This window comes from Triturus cristatus, chromosome 1_1 (assembly GCF_964204655.1).
Source record: "Triturus cristatus chromosome 1_1, aTriCri1.1, whole genome shotgun sequence".
Taxonomy (NCBI): Eukaryota; Metazoa; Chordata; class Amphibia; order Caudata; family Salamandridae; genus Triturus; species Triturus cristatus.
Window position 1 is genome coordinate 520,294,660 of NC_140579.1, and position 15,885 is coordinate 520,310,544.

General features: G+C 41.3%; 1 long non-coding RNA gene across 1 annotated transcript in view; it reads right to left on the reverse strand.

The window, feature by feature from the left end:
* The window catches only part of LOC146870529 (uncharacterized), a 174,616-nt gene that overhangs the window by 117,448 nt on the left and 41,283 nt on the right, over positions 1-15,885 (reverse strand). The window contains exon 2 of the long non-coding RNA XR_014978316.1: positions 12,611-12,698. This is a non-coding gene — a long non-coding RNA (uncharacterized LOC146870529). The remainder of the gene's footprint in view (positions 1-12,610; positions 12,699-15,885) is intronic.

The following is a 15,885-nucleotide window of genomic DNA, read 5'->3' on the forward strand; positions in this document are numbered from 1 at the left end:
AATCTGCCATAAGAACGGGCAAACTACAGGCTCCACTAGTCAAACACTTCATGGAAAACCAACATACAGAAACAGACCTTCGTTGGCTCATTCTAGAGAAAGTGAGACAAATGCCAGGGAAAGACCCAACTAAAACTCGCAAACAACGCGAAACATTTTGGATTTTCTCGCTAGATACAGTAGACCAAGGTCTTAATGAAGATATAACATGGCTAGTGACCTCTTGAATCATTGATATTACTGCCTACCTGATAACTGCTTACTTTGTCATATGCCTTATAGGCCCCACCAGTAAACAATGATAGTGTGGCACCTATATACAGCGCACTATACATATCTCTTCCTGAATAAATGAGACATTCCATTCATTAAGATTCATCTTAGGAGACCACTAATAGTCTCCACCATGGACCTTGATCCTTTTGGATTCATGACTAGACTCACACAGAAAACTTATGCTTAATAGTATTTGGAAACAACTTTACTACATATAGTCCCTGCCTAATTACACAGTAGAATGTATATTACAATTTCTGAGTGTAATATACCAACTTATTCCACCATTGAATGAGGCCCCCTTTTTTACCACTCTAAGATGGCACCTTCTCCACCATTGAAAGATGCACCTTTTTTACCACTCTAAGATGGCGCCCGTGTTGCCTCACTACAATCGGGACATATACATATATAAATTCCCTTGAGATAAACATCTCTAACATTTGGTATATATGCCCTTTGTAGATTTCTGAAAGACTGAAATTTCGGCATTTAGCCGCTCGATCTTAATTACCGACTGTTTCTTTTTTCATTATAAATATATGGTTTTATTCTTTCTATATTCTTAAAAGAAGTAACATCTAAATGGACACATGCCACTAGTCAATTGGATGTAGGACTCAGTGCGGTAGAATTTATTTTTTACCTTTTATAGGTGACTATGACCCTCTACAATATGTCACCCAAACTAAGCCATTTCCCTTAGCGACGGCACTAACTAGGCTGATAATATCGCGAGAACACGCAATATTCAGCGGAGATATATAGCTGTTTGCTTCTCGCTAACATTTGTACGACACCGAGCAACAAGAGGGACACGCTGTACCAAAGCACGCGAGGTAAGAACATATCCATGCCTAGATCTCCGTTTTTGTTTGCCGAACATTATATTCATCCATTGAAATTACTCCAACTCGAACTCGGTTCTGCGCACATAACGAGTAATTGTTCTTTTCTCTAAGGTTAAACAACATAATCTAGTGTAGAGTTAGAAAGCCTCTGCTCCTATGACTACACTTCTATAATGTTACAAATTAAACAAAACAAGGGGATTCCCTGCGTCTATATATGATTCATACCCATTCCAATATGTCGCTTTTACTACCGGGCTTTTTAGCTGTCCAACATTGGTCATGCGCTTATGATCGCGAGACTACGTACTAAAGGACATACAGATAAACAAGTCTGCATGGTCCCCGCTCTTAAGTATTGACAGTTTTAACTTGTAAATAATTATGATAGAAGGAGACTTTAGGCTTGTCTAAAGCTAGAACCATTTGAAGTTACTAGCCGCAATGCGTCAATTTCTAAGTAATATCTGACCCATTAAAGTTAGTCACCTCTGAATAATCCGCCCGTTTTTCGGAAAATACCCCCCCTTTTGCTTAAAAATATTGGTTAACCGATAAAATACAAATGATGCTCTAATAGAACCGTCATGCAATTATCTGCAAAGAATTAGGCAAGTAGAGCATTAAACAAACCCATACGAATAGCCCCATTGGAGACAAATCTCCAAAATATATCATTCAACTGATAGATGTGTTGTCTTAAATAAGGTAGAAATACTAAAACATGTCTTATAGTATCATATCTGCTTTTCAGAATCAATACTTTGAACTTCATGTGTAAGTTTGCACAAGAATCGGCAGCATGCAAACTTGAAATAGACCACCCTCTTGTCTGGCGCCTTATAAATCGTTTGAGGTAAGATCGACATCAGATTTTCTAACAGAAATCACGCCACATTTTAAGATATATATTAAAAAATCTTTCTATATGTGTCTTTACCTCATAGATACATTGCTTTGCCAGAGGAGACTTATGACGGAGAGTCTTATGGCAAAAAGCCAATACAAGCAAAAAAGAATATATTTTAATCACCATACGAATCTCTGACTCTCTAGACCTAAGCAGTCAGTGTAAGAAACTTTACCTACTCCTATTTGAACAGTAACTGCGTGTCTCATTTCATCACTTTTCTAAATAGCCTTTCTCATTGCATTTACAGCTTCGTGCATCGCGCACAAATCTAAGGACTTTCGTCTTATTATCTAGTCAACACAATAGCGCTAGCATAGCGATCCAAACACACAATCTGTGTTGAAACAGGTATTTCAAATAAAATTGTGTTATTTTGTGTTGAACACTGGGAGAAGGACTCTATGTTTAATCCACAGGCACATTATAAATTCACTCTTGGTTCATTTCCACAACCAATTGCACTTTCTGTCACTTTGGAGAAGGGCTCTGTATAATCTTAAATTTTCTAAATCTAATAATTCTCCTTTTTCTGTCTGCCTGAGACTTGCATGAACCAGCAATTTTGAAGTAATCTAAAAAAAAGTTTAAGTAATACATTCAATACCCTCATGTTCCCCATATCTGACACACAGTGGTCTTGCTTTTTCAGAAGGAAAGTAGCCCCTCCATGGTTTTTTATTATCTGATGGTCCTGAGGAAGGTGATCTTTATCACCGAAACGTGCGTAGACCAGACCGAATGTTTTGACAGCTGGAAAATAAATCTATACGGATCAATTTAAACACAGATGAAATCAAAGGAAAAGTTATTTTGAGATAAATGTCAACAGAATACACAAAATACACTGATAGATAACACTTTAAGAAAGAAAATATTTCCAGCGTTTAAACATATGTTTTACAATTTCTCTTGTGTATATAGTGCAGTATGTGGTATGGATGTTGGTATGTGAGATGAGGTAGCTAAACTTTTTATGTTTATAATTTCTTTTGTTGTTCTGTGAGGGGCACTGTCAACCATTTAGCAGTTTTTCTGTTTTAGGCAACTATTAATTTGTTGTCCACTCTACTTGATTATGCACATGTATGTTTTATGTCAATTTATGTAAATTACAAAACAAAAAAGCAAAAATTGAAAATGTTATAAAAAATCATGTTTTATCTTTGACTAAATAATAAAAACAAAGAAAAAGCACTTATGTTGTCAATATCACCTTGGCATCCTGGTAACATAGTCTGTCCACTTGTGGTATCTTCTTTATCACTTCCTTCACCACTTCTGCTGTTAAATTCCTAAGATATTTGATGATCTTTTTGTCATCGGTTACTTCTAGTGCATCAATGATATATTCAAAAGGTATCAATCCAAACAGTCCATCCAGTGCCAAGAGTCTGTTTTTTTTTGCAATATCAGATAAAGCGGCAATTTTATGGAAATGGCAGCATCATACTTTGTGCTGCTTTCTGCTGCTGCTGCTGGGATTATATGATGTTCAGGCCATCCTTGACCTACAGCTTTCTCCGGCCCGATGTCACCACTGCGAGCATCAGGCCACTGACTAGCCCTTGGACGGTCATTCTCAACCGGAAGTGGCAAGGCATCATCTTTTTCTTTGATGGTGAGTAGTGGTTTTATCTCTTGGTCTTGTTCTTCACCACTCTCAATCTCCTACGTTGTACCTGGTTTTCTTCCTTAGCGTTTATCTGCTTCTCTTTACATAGTTCTCATGCATCTGACTATCGCCATTTGTTGCGCTTTCTGTACCTGACCTTTACTGTACTGTATGAGTGATGGCTCTGTGTTACATTGTACTACAATTCTATATCTCAGTCATATCAGCAATTTTCTGACCGACGACAAATAATACTTTCCATGGGGCCTTTACTTTATTCAGAGGTTTCGTAATGGCTGAAGTTGCGCTTTAACACCACATACTCCAACCATCAATTCATCACTTCATCTGAGGCGCACATGGCATGCATGAGCAGTTTGCTCAACCTCAGCAAAAGCTCTGGGAGAGCACTCTCACCTCTTCAGGTAGCAGCGTTACCGCATCCCCTATCTCATCACTAGTTGTAGCGTCCTCCCTGGCAGCATGTCCACACTTGGACCTCAGTATTACATGTCTTTATTATCTGCTGTGTAACCGTTAACTGATGTATATAGCTTCATTAATTTTACTAACCACACCCAATCCCTTACATCACTAGACTAGAGAGTCATTTAAGGACTGTAGGGGTCACGTGCCTTATAATACACTAGACATCAGTGGGATATACTGTTACAAATAGAGTGTCTTTATATAGCGATAATACTGACTGTAAAGCAATACAGAGGATATACAATTACACCTCTTAAAATATATTTTAGAATAAGGCAAGATTTGTGGGCTTGCTTCAACTCCTTTTTGGTGGAACCTTTGAAGTTGGGGCCACAAACTGAGTGATTACTTACCCAACATAGTAGGTGATGGATCTCAAATATGTTCACTACTATTAAAGTGGTTGTTGTGCCTCCAGCTGGGCAGGATTGGGAAGCAGATATACTCCTACCCATTGATAAGGAATGCTGGTGCTACTGCTGCACCCTTACTGAATGTATCCCCATGAACCACAGGCATTGTCATGCCACTCCTGTGGCTAACACCCTGCCAGCCACTCTCTTCTATACAGGCCTCAGGCGAGGAATCTTGCCGCAGCACCGGTGAGCTGCCATATCTTCTCCCTCTTCTTACTTCTCAGCGGCCGGCCCGCCCATACAACTCCTTTCTGGGGTGTTCCTCTCTCTGGGGCAGGGGGACTTTACATTGTCCATCTCTCCTCCTGAGTTCTTCTGCCCAGAACTCCATTGGAGTTTTGGTGGAAGATATAACTTCCCTATCCAAGATGGCCACCACCATTTCTGATTCTTTAGGTTCCTAGGCCAAAATGGCCTTTCCACATGACACCTCTGCACTTCCTGTTTCTCCAGCTATTTAAGGGCAGGTGATTTGACTGCTCTTGCATAACAACACTTGTAGTTGTTTCTGTGTTTCCTTGCTGCTGGCTATTCTGGTTTTTCCTGTTACCAGTTCTCTAAACCTCTTTCTAGTTCCTGAGATTCCCGTTCTTCCTGCTGTATCCTGTTCCAGCCTCTGTTCCCAGTCGGATTCTCCCCACCTTGGCTGGTCCATTCTCAGTGCTCTTCTTCTGGATATCCCTTGTGGCAGTCCTCACTTTAAGACTATCAGGGGTCTTTTTACCTTTCTGAATTCTTCATCCCTGGGGCTCATTCCAGAAGACACCAACTGCTACGCACTTCCCAATTTTGGTAGAACCATGTCTTCTGGAAGTGGTCAACCTTATCTATGGCTAATATTATCCATGAAGACTCATCCTTCCAGAACTATGAGTGAACGCCAAGGATCCTTCAAGCTATGTCAGAGTGACAGACGTAAACTGTTGCAGTTCAAATATTTGTATTGTATATATTACACTCTGGTGTTACTGCATACAGTTTTTAGATAACAGTGTTTGATGTAATCAGTAAAACTGTTCAGGTACACTATGTAACCACCCACTCCACCACCCATTGTCACTCCTGGGGTATGAAGTGGAGATTCCTATATCAGTTAGAAAATGTAAGTCCACATCCACTTACCTGGTAAACCTGTACTCGCCTAGATATACTTCACAATATTTGGTATGCAATATTTATGCTACTTTATTTTTGTATATCAGTATTTTGCCCTCAATATTCTGTACCAGACCTCGGCAGGCTTCCACTGTAGACACATAAGTCAGAGTGATGCTGCCCTGCCATATGAAGTAGAGGTGCAGGGGTGTTGTATCACCCCCAAAATCATAATGAGTTAAGGGGGTAAATGAACAATAAAAATGCCTTTGAAATTTGTGTTTATCTTGTCATATTTGTTGTGCTTCAGAGACAGCAGCCAAATGTCAGACTATGTCTTCCGAAAAATCTTTTAACATGGGGACTGAGGTTCACTTTTCTTTCTCTGACTGCAAAGTGAGAGAATATAGTAATGTGTGTGCCTGTACATAGAAGAGTGTCAGTGTTAAAGGAAACACGGTTGGATGTCATTTTTTCTAACAATCAACAAAGTGTAAATGAACTGTACCTATATTTCTGAATATTTCAGCAGTTTGGAAAGCAGAAATGAAGAACTTTTTTGTACTCCTAAAATGTGATGGAAACAAAGATATTAATAGCATCCAAACAAATTAAGACATTTTACTTGGTGATGTCCAAAGTATAAATATTTGATGATTTCCACTTATTATTGTTTGTTTCCAATATAGTTCTATCAGTAAAACTGTATGTCTGTGCAAATTTTGTGACCATTTCAATGGAAGGTGTGCTGCCTGTAAATGCCAATCAATGCACTACCGGTTTAGTGATACATTTACTGCAGTGCCTGCCAAAATATGCCTCCAGCGACATTCCTACACCTTTAGGACTCTCCTGTTGAATACATTTTTTACACTTGTTCTTTTCATATGTTAGGATTTTTCACAATCCCTATGACTTCATTGATTTAACATTGATGGCAGCACCTCCACTAAAAATTGTTTCGGCCCCAAGGCTCTAAAAAAAATAGCTTGTTAAATTCGAACTCACAAATGGTGAACCTGTGAGCGTTGGAGTCACTCCAGCTGTGTGAACAGTCAAGTATGCCTCATAAGAATAAATGTATGACGTTTCAACACAAACATTTACAATGCATGCCTTTACAACACAGTTTTTACATTGCAACATCCATTACAACGCATGATTTTACAACGCATGCCATCGCAACGCATTTTTAGAAACAACATTTACATCGCATTCCATTACAAAGCATACCATTACCCCGCATATTACTTTTAAGACAACAGTAGGGTAGGTGTTGGATAGTGTAGGGGTAAAAATAAAAATTACTATTCCCACTCCAGTGAGTGCAACAGTACGGAAAGTGTTGGATAGTGTAGGGGTAACAATTACTATTCCCACTCCAGTGAGTGCAACAGTAGGGTAAGTGTTGGATAGTGTAAGGTTAAAAATTACAATTACCCATTACTTACCTTATAATGCGTTGTAATGACACGCATTGTAGTAACACGCATTGAAATGACATGCGTTGTAATGGCTGCGTTGTAATGGCGTGATGTAAAGGATGTTGCTTTGTAATGACTGCGTTGTAAAGGTAGTCCATTGTAATAACTGCGTTGTAAAGGTTGTTTCCCGTTGTCAATAGTGCTAATCTCTTCTTTGCGCCTTTCTACAGTTAAAAGTTACTTTTTAATCAGAAAAATGTTGGTCAAGACTCCTTTTCTTTACATGAAGCTTACTGGTACTGCTAGGGATACCACTTGGTAGGGGAGTGGTTTTGGGCTCAAGAACCACAATAACAAGTTTTTCCAATATATTGATTGGAGAGTTTGCATGAAAATATATCTCAAAAAGCTCAGCTGGTGCACAGGGGGATATTTCTTCAGGATCATGTGTAATTGATTCTGAGGCATGGGGAGGAGTAGTTGCATATGTCATGGTGGTACAATAAAATATGTTTACTCAGTTTTGAATACATATAATCAACGTGGCAATGATTTTATTCACACTAATTCTGTGAATTTCAGTGGCCTATGGAGTAAAACTTTATTGTGTACTGCACTTATGGTATTATCTTTCCACATCGTAGTTTGAATTATTCAATTGACAGAAAGACTTCAGATCTGGGACTTTGAGAAACATTTTGGAGGATAAATCACCTCTTTTCAAGAATCTGTAGAACCAATATGAGTCCCATGCACTTTGCAATTCACACACTAGAAGAAACTGAGAGGGATCTCGATTGACTGGAGTTAACAATTGTCTCGATACCAACTGGACCGGTGCAAAGGAAACATTGTAAGGAGTAGGTGCTCCCTGATTTAGTGCCTTTCATGGAGAACAGTGTCCCTAGCAGTGTCTGTGTCAAGCGCAGTGTGTGTCTCGCCTCAGAGGTAAACAGCATTGTAGTCAAGTCTTCTTGACCCAGTCTGTAGTGAAGGCAGATCTTCGTCGTTCTGGGTCTTATTGTGTCACTTAGAAAAAGTATTTAAAGTCATTTTCTCTCAAGCAGAAGCCTCAGTACACTGTTCGTGCCTGTGGATGTGACTGACAGCTGCAGAGAGGACACTTCTGCATTGTTTGAGAAACCGTCCAGTGCCTCAACATGAGTCTTACATCGTGTTAGCAAGACCCACTCCAGCACTGCTCCAAGGCTCCTGGGCCAGGATTAGATTCTTATCCCTGGGAATCATCATATGTCTGTTAAAGCATTATCTATTCGTTCGACAGCTTGAATGAATGAGTTAATGAACCATTTGTAAAGCACAACAGCTAATTCACCTGGTACCATTTAAGGTGGAAACAGGCTGCAGTTCAGATAGAGGAAGAAAAAAACAGTACTACAGTACCACAGATGGTTCATCAGCTCAAGTTAAAAGAGTTACTGAATATGTAAGTCTTTGTTTTTTCCTAAATATGATTAGATGCTCACAGTGACTCCTGTGGATTTATAGATTGTGTGAATTCTGCAGAATTATGTTATTGTATTGTTTATTTGTAGAGGACTTGTAACCTGCATCTTCAGGGCACTAAATGTATAGAATGAATTTTGTCTAACTGGTCGTGGACAAATCAGGCGTGTAAGACTGGGTGTTGCCTCCTGGAACAAGTATCATGTACTCAATAAAGTATGCTGGTGGACTTTTTTGCTGACCAGTTCCAAATGGTTTCAATAGGCTACAGGTTCAGCATATGAGTTATCCGGGTTCTGGAATATATAGTCCAGCAAAATAAAAGCAAAGACATTTTATACTGGGTATTTAATTGCCATCTCAAATATTTACCAGTTTTACAGAAGCATATCATAGCATATGTTCAAAATAACAATGGAACCCGTTAGAATTTTCTCCAACATTTCAGTGAGCAGGTAACTCGCAGCCCATTACTAGCCCAGTGGCCCGTCATGGCCCTGCAATCTGATAGCGAGGTGAGTGTGGTACCTTCTGTTATGGAATGTTTGTATGGACTGTTCTCTGTGTATGTACAGTGGAATCTTGTAAATATTTTAATGATGTGTGTTTTGCCTTATGTTTTAATATAATTTACCACAATATTGTGTATTTGGTTTTATCACATTGTTAAAGGGAGGCAGATGTGTGGTATCTTTTGCTATGGAATGTTTGTATGCAATGTCAACAGTGTTCTTTATGTATTTATAATGGAATGCTTTGTACGGATGGGTTTGTAACAGACATCTGGAGCTGGAGGATGAAGCCGCAAGGTGTGGTAGTTGAGGTATATTATTACCAACCTGAATAAAGTGTCTTTGTTTCACATGCTGTGGAGAGTTCCTACTTTGCTTCAGTGAACTAGTAGGAGGGCCTGTTCCCTGATGTAGATGATTCTCCGTCATCGCGTCTTCCTGCACTCTACATATGCACCTGCACCTGCACCTTCACCTTCACCTTTATGCAGATCACACAGCACGAGAACCAAAGCTCTAGGACCCATTAACACTCATCCCACCACGAGGATCCCAGTAACCCACCAGACTATGCTTCAGTAAGATGAGACAGGAACATCTCCTGCTCTGCCCTGTCCGCTTGCCCCAGTTATAATTCCTATTTCTAGGAATAAACATGCAGGACATAAACAGACAAAGCGTAGATATCGCACTGGCGGAATTCTAAGCCGTACCACTAACTGAAAGCAGCTTCCCAGGCAGATATAATCTGATTCATGGGCATAAGGAATTGGCTAAATCATGGTGGTACATGAAAAAGTGTTTACTCATTTCTTAATCAATTGTCTCTATTATTGATCTCAAAACCAGTGGACATTCCAAATCCAGTAGAATGTCGCAAATTCTCCCCAGTCGAAGATGTTTCCTTACTCAGGCCCTATATACTCCATCGATACTCATTTCCTCCAGGCAAATATGTCTTGTTTCTGCTTTGTCTTTGTCCAAACAAGTCCTACCTTATCTCCCACTGGATTTCATTAGGTGTCCTTATAATTCATAAATTCTAATAGTTTCAACTCAGCCCTGCTGGATATATTTTTGCTGGTGAATATATGTACCAGTGACTTTAGTGCTGATCAGATGTCACTGTTGTATGTCATTTTATGAATGTCTCATGATGTAGTCTGGGTCAGAAGGCACAGCTGGCTCTTTCTTCTCATCTGTGTTCAGGACAAATTTTGCGATTTCGAGTTATGTTATTCCGGGTTAAGAAACATGTGAAATCAGTCCTGGAGTTGGACCCTGAAGGTTGGCAAATATTTAACACTAAACCAGACGCACCATCATTCTGATTATTTGAAGTAGGGGGTACCATCTGTTGGGGTGCAAGGATCTTTCAATTGCTCCCGGAGAAGGCAATATTTAATCACCAACTTGAGCGCTCATATTTTTGTTTGTGCATAAACATGCCTAATAATCCATTTGGAAAGTCCTTCGTCCAACAGAGATTAATTGTAAACATGCGATAGGAATTTCCTTGCGGGGCTGGTTGTAAAAAAGCAGTATTATCCAAGAACTAAAATCAAATAGTGTACGGAAGTAAAACTACACTTACACACTTACCTAAACGAAAACACATTTACGAGAAAGCGAATTGTTATAAATGAATGAGAGCATTGCCTGAAGAGGTTTAAATGTAGCCAGTCGGGGAGGTGGTCACTTTTGTTATCATGTTTCGCTGCTTCAGATTGTTTCATTTGGCTTGCTCCGTTTCCCAGGGTGCACCTGGGTATTCCACTGCTGGAAAGCCGAACTTTTCGCCTCCTTTACAACCATTACTCTGTCAGGTTGGGGTCTGCTCTGTTTTACTGCCAGCACGCTCCCAGAGGATAGGAAATTTGTGCATGTCACACAAGACTACGGGTAAATTCAACTTCATGTTTAAATATTTTTGCAATTGCCTGCCCAGCAGTGGCTTAAAAACCGCAGGCGGTGCATGTTTGAGGGCACGCACGAAGTTTAAAAACTTTAATAAAGCACAGTATGGGTGAGTCTACGCCGAGGTTGCTGCAGAGCCACTGTTTCTTCTTGGGGCGGTGGAGGGTAGAGAACGGTTTTGCTGAGATGTCTGCACAGGGCTTTTCTTCCACTTATGAGTTTGATAACTCTTCGGTGGTTATTTGTTGGACTCTTGCAGATAGATACAAGTTTGTAAAATCATCGGGATGGACATGGCGAACTGGATTTATGTGTGGTTGTGTCGCTCTATTTATGGGGGAAAAGTTCTTGCTGTGCGATTAATCCTATTATTGAATTAAAGCATTCCTGTGCTCTGGTGGCTTGGTGGTGCTGGTAGGGCTTAGGTGGGGGTAGGGTGAGAGGAGGTCTGTGCTTATGATAGCGCCTCTTAAAATACTTTGATCGCATTGTGAGTACTAAACATTGCTTCTACATATAGTATTATTTGTTTTGTTTATTACAATTTATAATACGCTGCCTATCAAAGGGACAATGAGGAGCTGTGCAAGCGATTGTGTAAATAATAATGGATATCTACCTTTTTATCTATCTATCACAGTAGACTAACCAATAGTTCTGGGTATCAGAACACCGTGCTGCCTGGCATAAAGCGCTTCAATGCCTCGTCAGGGGCTAGTAAGCGCTACATAAATGTAATTATAATACTATACAGTATCAAAAAAACATGCTTATGGATCACTCACACGTCGTATAGAGTGCCTTATTTTTTTTAAAACAACCATAAATCAATTTTAAAGTGTGCAGGTTACTTTCTGATCTAGCCCTACCAAGTTTTCCAGGTCCATGCATGATGTGCTGCTCCAGTTCATGTATTTTTACTAATTTCTGGGGCTGGTAGTCTTGTTCATTCGCATTCCCTTTTTTCCTTTGAATTTTGAGCCATGTAGTCCTGTTTGTCCAGGACTACAGGGCTCAAAATTCAAAGGAAAAAACCTCGACTGGAGCAGGGCATCACGCATGGACCTAGTAAACTTGGTAGCTATGCAGTGATCGAGAAGTGTGTCAACAACCCTGGGTTCATTTACATCAAGTATAATTTCTTACGATTTTATTTGAATGAGCTATCAAGTTTTCGGTTCGATCATGGACAATAAATGCTGTAGAATGTGCACAGGTTGCATGCAGCATGCTGTTAGGGCCGGACTACACATGATTCAAATAAACACAAATTGGACCAACCGATATCCCTAGGAGCTTGGACATATAAGGCAAAAACAGAAACTATGGTTCCTTCTAAAAGACTTGCGAATGACTATAGATGTTTAGAGAGAGTCAAAAAGATGTGTGCACTCAACATAAGTAACTTATAAATAAAACAAGGATTAGCACGAGACCACACGCATCATGATTTTCAATTCGTAAACATCTATAGGTGATCTAGAACAATATATGCACACAATATATACATAAGCAGTGCTGCAGGTGAATTAAAAGACAAAAAGATTCCGAACATGAACGAAGAGCCGAATGGGAATATTAATGTACTGCATTTCTTTAGAAATCATTTGTTATCTTTGAGCATCTGAGCTGATTCACCTGTTTGTCTTGCTACGTTCTTGTTGCTTGAGGTAGAGGGTGCTACTTCTCCCGGTGTCTTGTTGTGATGAAGACCCGTTCAATTGATCTGATAGAGGGTCAAAACGTTGACAATTAGTGAGTTTTTGGAGTTTTTCTTGCGTTATAAGCGTTGTAAGCTATTTAAAACCTACTCATGACCCTATTTTTCTACTCAGCCAAAATGAATGAAATGAAAAATACATTTATATAGCGCATGGCTACCCGGGGGAATCCCAGCACTGGGTGAGACTAGTGTCCAGTAGCAGAGAAACTTAGGGAAACAGTAATGTCTTCAGCTGCGGAAGGCAGGATGGCTAGATTCACTACGGAGATACAGTGGCAGTGTGTTCCAGAGTTTGGCCGCATTATGAGAAAAGAGTCAGCCGCCACTTCTGGCCCTTTTAATCCTTGGGACTTCAACCAGGTGAAGTTCGTCTGAGCGCAGTTTCCTGTTGGCCTTGTAGGGGCGGATCATGGTCGAGTTTATCGGAGGCCCGTTCCCTTGCAGGGACTTATGCACAACACAGAGGGCCTTAAAGCTAATTCTTTCTTTCACCGGAAGCCAATGAAGGAAGCGAAGGGCAGGTTTTGCCGAGAGGCAATTAGACAGTTCCGACAACAGTCTGGCTGCGCAGTTTTGATCAGTTTGAAGTTTCGTAATTACTGCTATTGGGGCCCCCAAGTATAGTGCATTTCCATAATCTATCCTTCGAGAGTATCAGTGATTGGACTAATTTTTTTTTTGTCCTGAGAAGGAAGAAGAGGAAGCACTTAGCGAGCCATTCTGAGAAGGCCATAACAAGTGGCCACCGTCTTCCTTGCTTGCACCGTAAATGTCAGATTCTGGTCTAACCAGATGCCCAGACTCTATCTCGGTCTTAGGGACCAGGACTTGGCCCATGCATGCAGGCCACATAGTGCTCAATGTAAAGCTTGAGGGATTGCCCAGAATCATGATCTCAGTCTTTTCACCATTGAGCTTAAGGTGGGACGCCCCCATCCACTTAGAGACTTCCTCAAGACATGAGTAAAGGCCATTTGACAACTGCTTTGCTTTATTCAACGCAATGACCAATTGGGTATCGTCGGCTTAGGTCACCATGTGGATTCCAAAAGGGGCCACGATAGCCGCCAGCGGGGCCATATACACATTAAAAAGAGTTGGGCTTAGCGATGAGCCTTGAGGGACACCACACAGCAAAGGCAAGGGTTTAGAAACTGTCTCCCCTTCAAATATCTGAAAAAATCTTCCCTCCAGAAAAGAGCACAACCATTGCAATGCAGTGCCAGTTACTCCTATATTTCTGAGACGGCGAATCAGGATACGGTGATCAGCCAAAACATATACCGTTAAAATCTGTTGTGCCTTGTGTTTTGCCTACTCACATCTTGTTATGTTATGCTGCGTCTATATTTTTAGCCACTATCATCCGTAAGGGTACCCTGGTGCATCCCAGTGATGCTAGCCATGTGGAAACTTACTTGAAGAACCAAGTCTTCAGCTTCTTGCAGAGTTCAGAAAGAGGGGAGAAAGCTCTAATGTAGAATGGGAGGTCGTTCCATGCTTTTGGAGCAATGTACAAGAAATCTCGACCTCCTGGTCTATTTTTTTGTATGCATGGGACGTGTGCCAAAAAGAGCCTGGCTGAGCAGAGGTGCCTGGAGGCTTGGTGGAAGTGTATGTAGGTTGGCTTGTGTTGTGCAGTGTTAGATTTGGGGGTCTCTAGTTGGCATAGGTAGGTACTTGTGACAAATAGGGACCCTTGCGTCTAGTCAGGGTAAGGGGCTACACTCCTAAAATAACCCCTGCTCAACCCCTTGGTAGCTTGGCATGAGCAGGCAGGCTTATCTCAGAGGCAGTGTGTAAAGCATTTGTGAACACATACAGTAATACAGTGACAACACTAGAAATGGACACCACACAGGTTGGATTATAAAAATAAGTATTTTTATATAGACTTATCACAAGACCAAACGACAAACATCCACAATACTGTACTCAAAAATAGACTTTCAAATGTAATAAAATAGCTCCGTTCTCTCGAATTGTAAATGCGACACTTTACTCTCAATGTACCTTAAATGCATAACGCAAAGAAAACAAAAGGGTTGCGGGGAAGGTGATGCGTCGGTTCCTTACACGCAGGGGACTGGATGTGTTGGTTCCTTACTGCTGCGCAGGGGCGTTGATGCTCGCTTCCTTACTGTGTGGGGAGTTGATGCGTCGGTTTCTTATTGCTCTCCGATGCGACAAAATGGCGTCTTCGTTGCGATGCAACAACATTGGTGTGATGCGTGCACGCCCGACGGCCGTGCAGCGACTCGATGATCTTTGGAGCCGCGACAGGCCCTGCGACGATGACCTCTGTGGCAGCGTCCTGTTTCTCTGGCGATGCGCCGCACTTCGGTGATGCGATGATGACAGCGGCGGCTCGCTTCCGCGGCGATGCGATGACAGCGGCAGGCTTCTTGTTGTTGTGTCGCGCTTCCAGCTCCCAGTGACACGCAATCTCTCAGAAGGCCCTGTACAACAGCAGGCACTTTAATTCCCAGCAAGGGAATTCAGGGGGGAGCTGGTTGGTGAAGTCTTGTATCCCTGAGTCTTCAGGCAGGAGGCAAACTCTAGTTCAAGCCCTTGGAGATTCTTCTTCAAGTTGATAGAAAGCACACTTAGTCCTTTTCTCCTCTCTTTGGTAATGAAGCAACCACTGCAGGCCAACCCCCAAACACACAGCACAGGGGTAGTCTCTTCCTTCAGCTTCCTGGTTCTTCTCCTCAGCAAAGGTGCGTCTTGATTCCCAGAAATGATCTAAAGTTCTGGGGTCTGGGTCCCCTTTTTATACACAGTTTCTCTCTGTTCTCTGAAGGCAGAGAGGCCTTTGCCTAGTCCAAACCAGTTCTGGTCAGTCCTGGATCACTTTGTCGACATGACTCCTTCTTTCCATTCACAGTGCAGGGTAGAGACATCAGACGCACCACAGGAGGTGGAGCCAACATTGTGGAGGGAAAGCACAGCCCTATTCAGGTACCAGGTGCAACTCCTCCCACCCATCTACATGGAGATCTCTCTATTCAGCCCTGTGCTGACTCACCCTGTCTCCGGGAATTTCCCCAGCCCCTGTCACTCAAACTCCAGACAAGGAATACACAGCCTAGCAGAGGCAGGTTTGGATAGTTAGACAAGAAAATACCTACTTTCTAAAGTTGTATTTTCAAACACAGAATGTTAAAACCAGCTTTACTAAAATATGTAT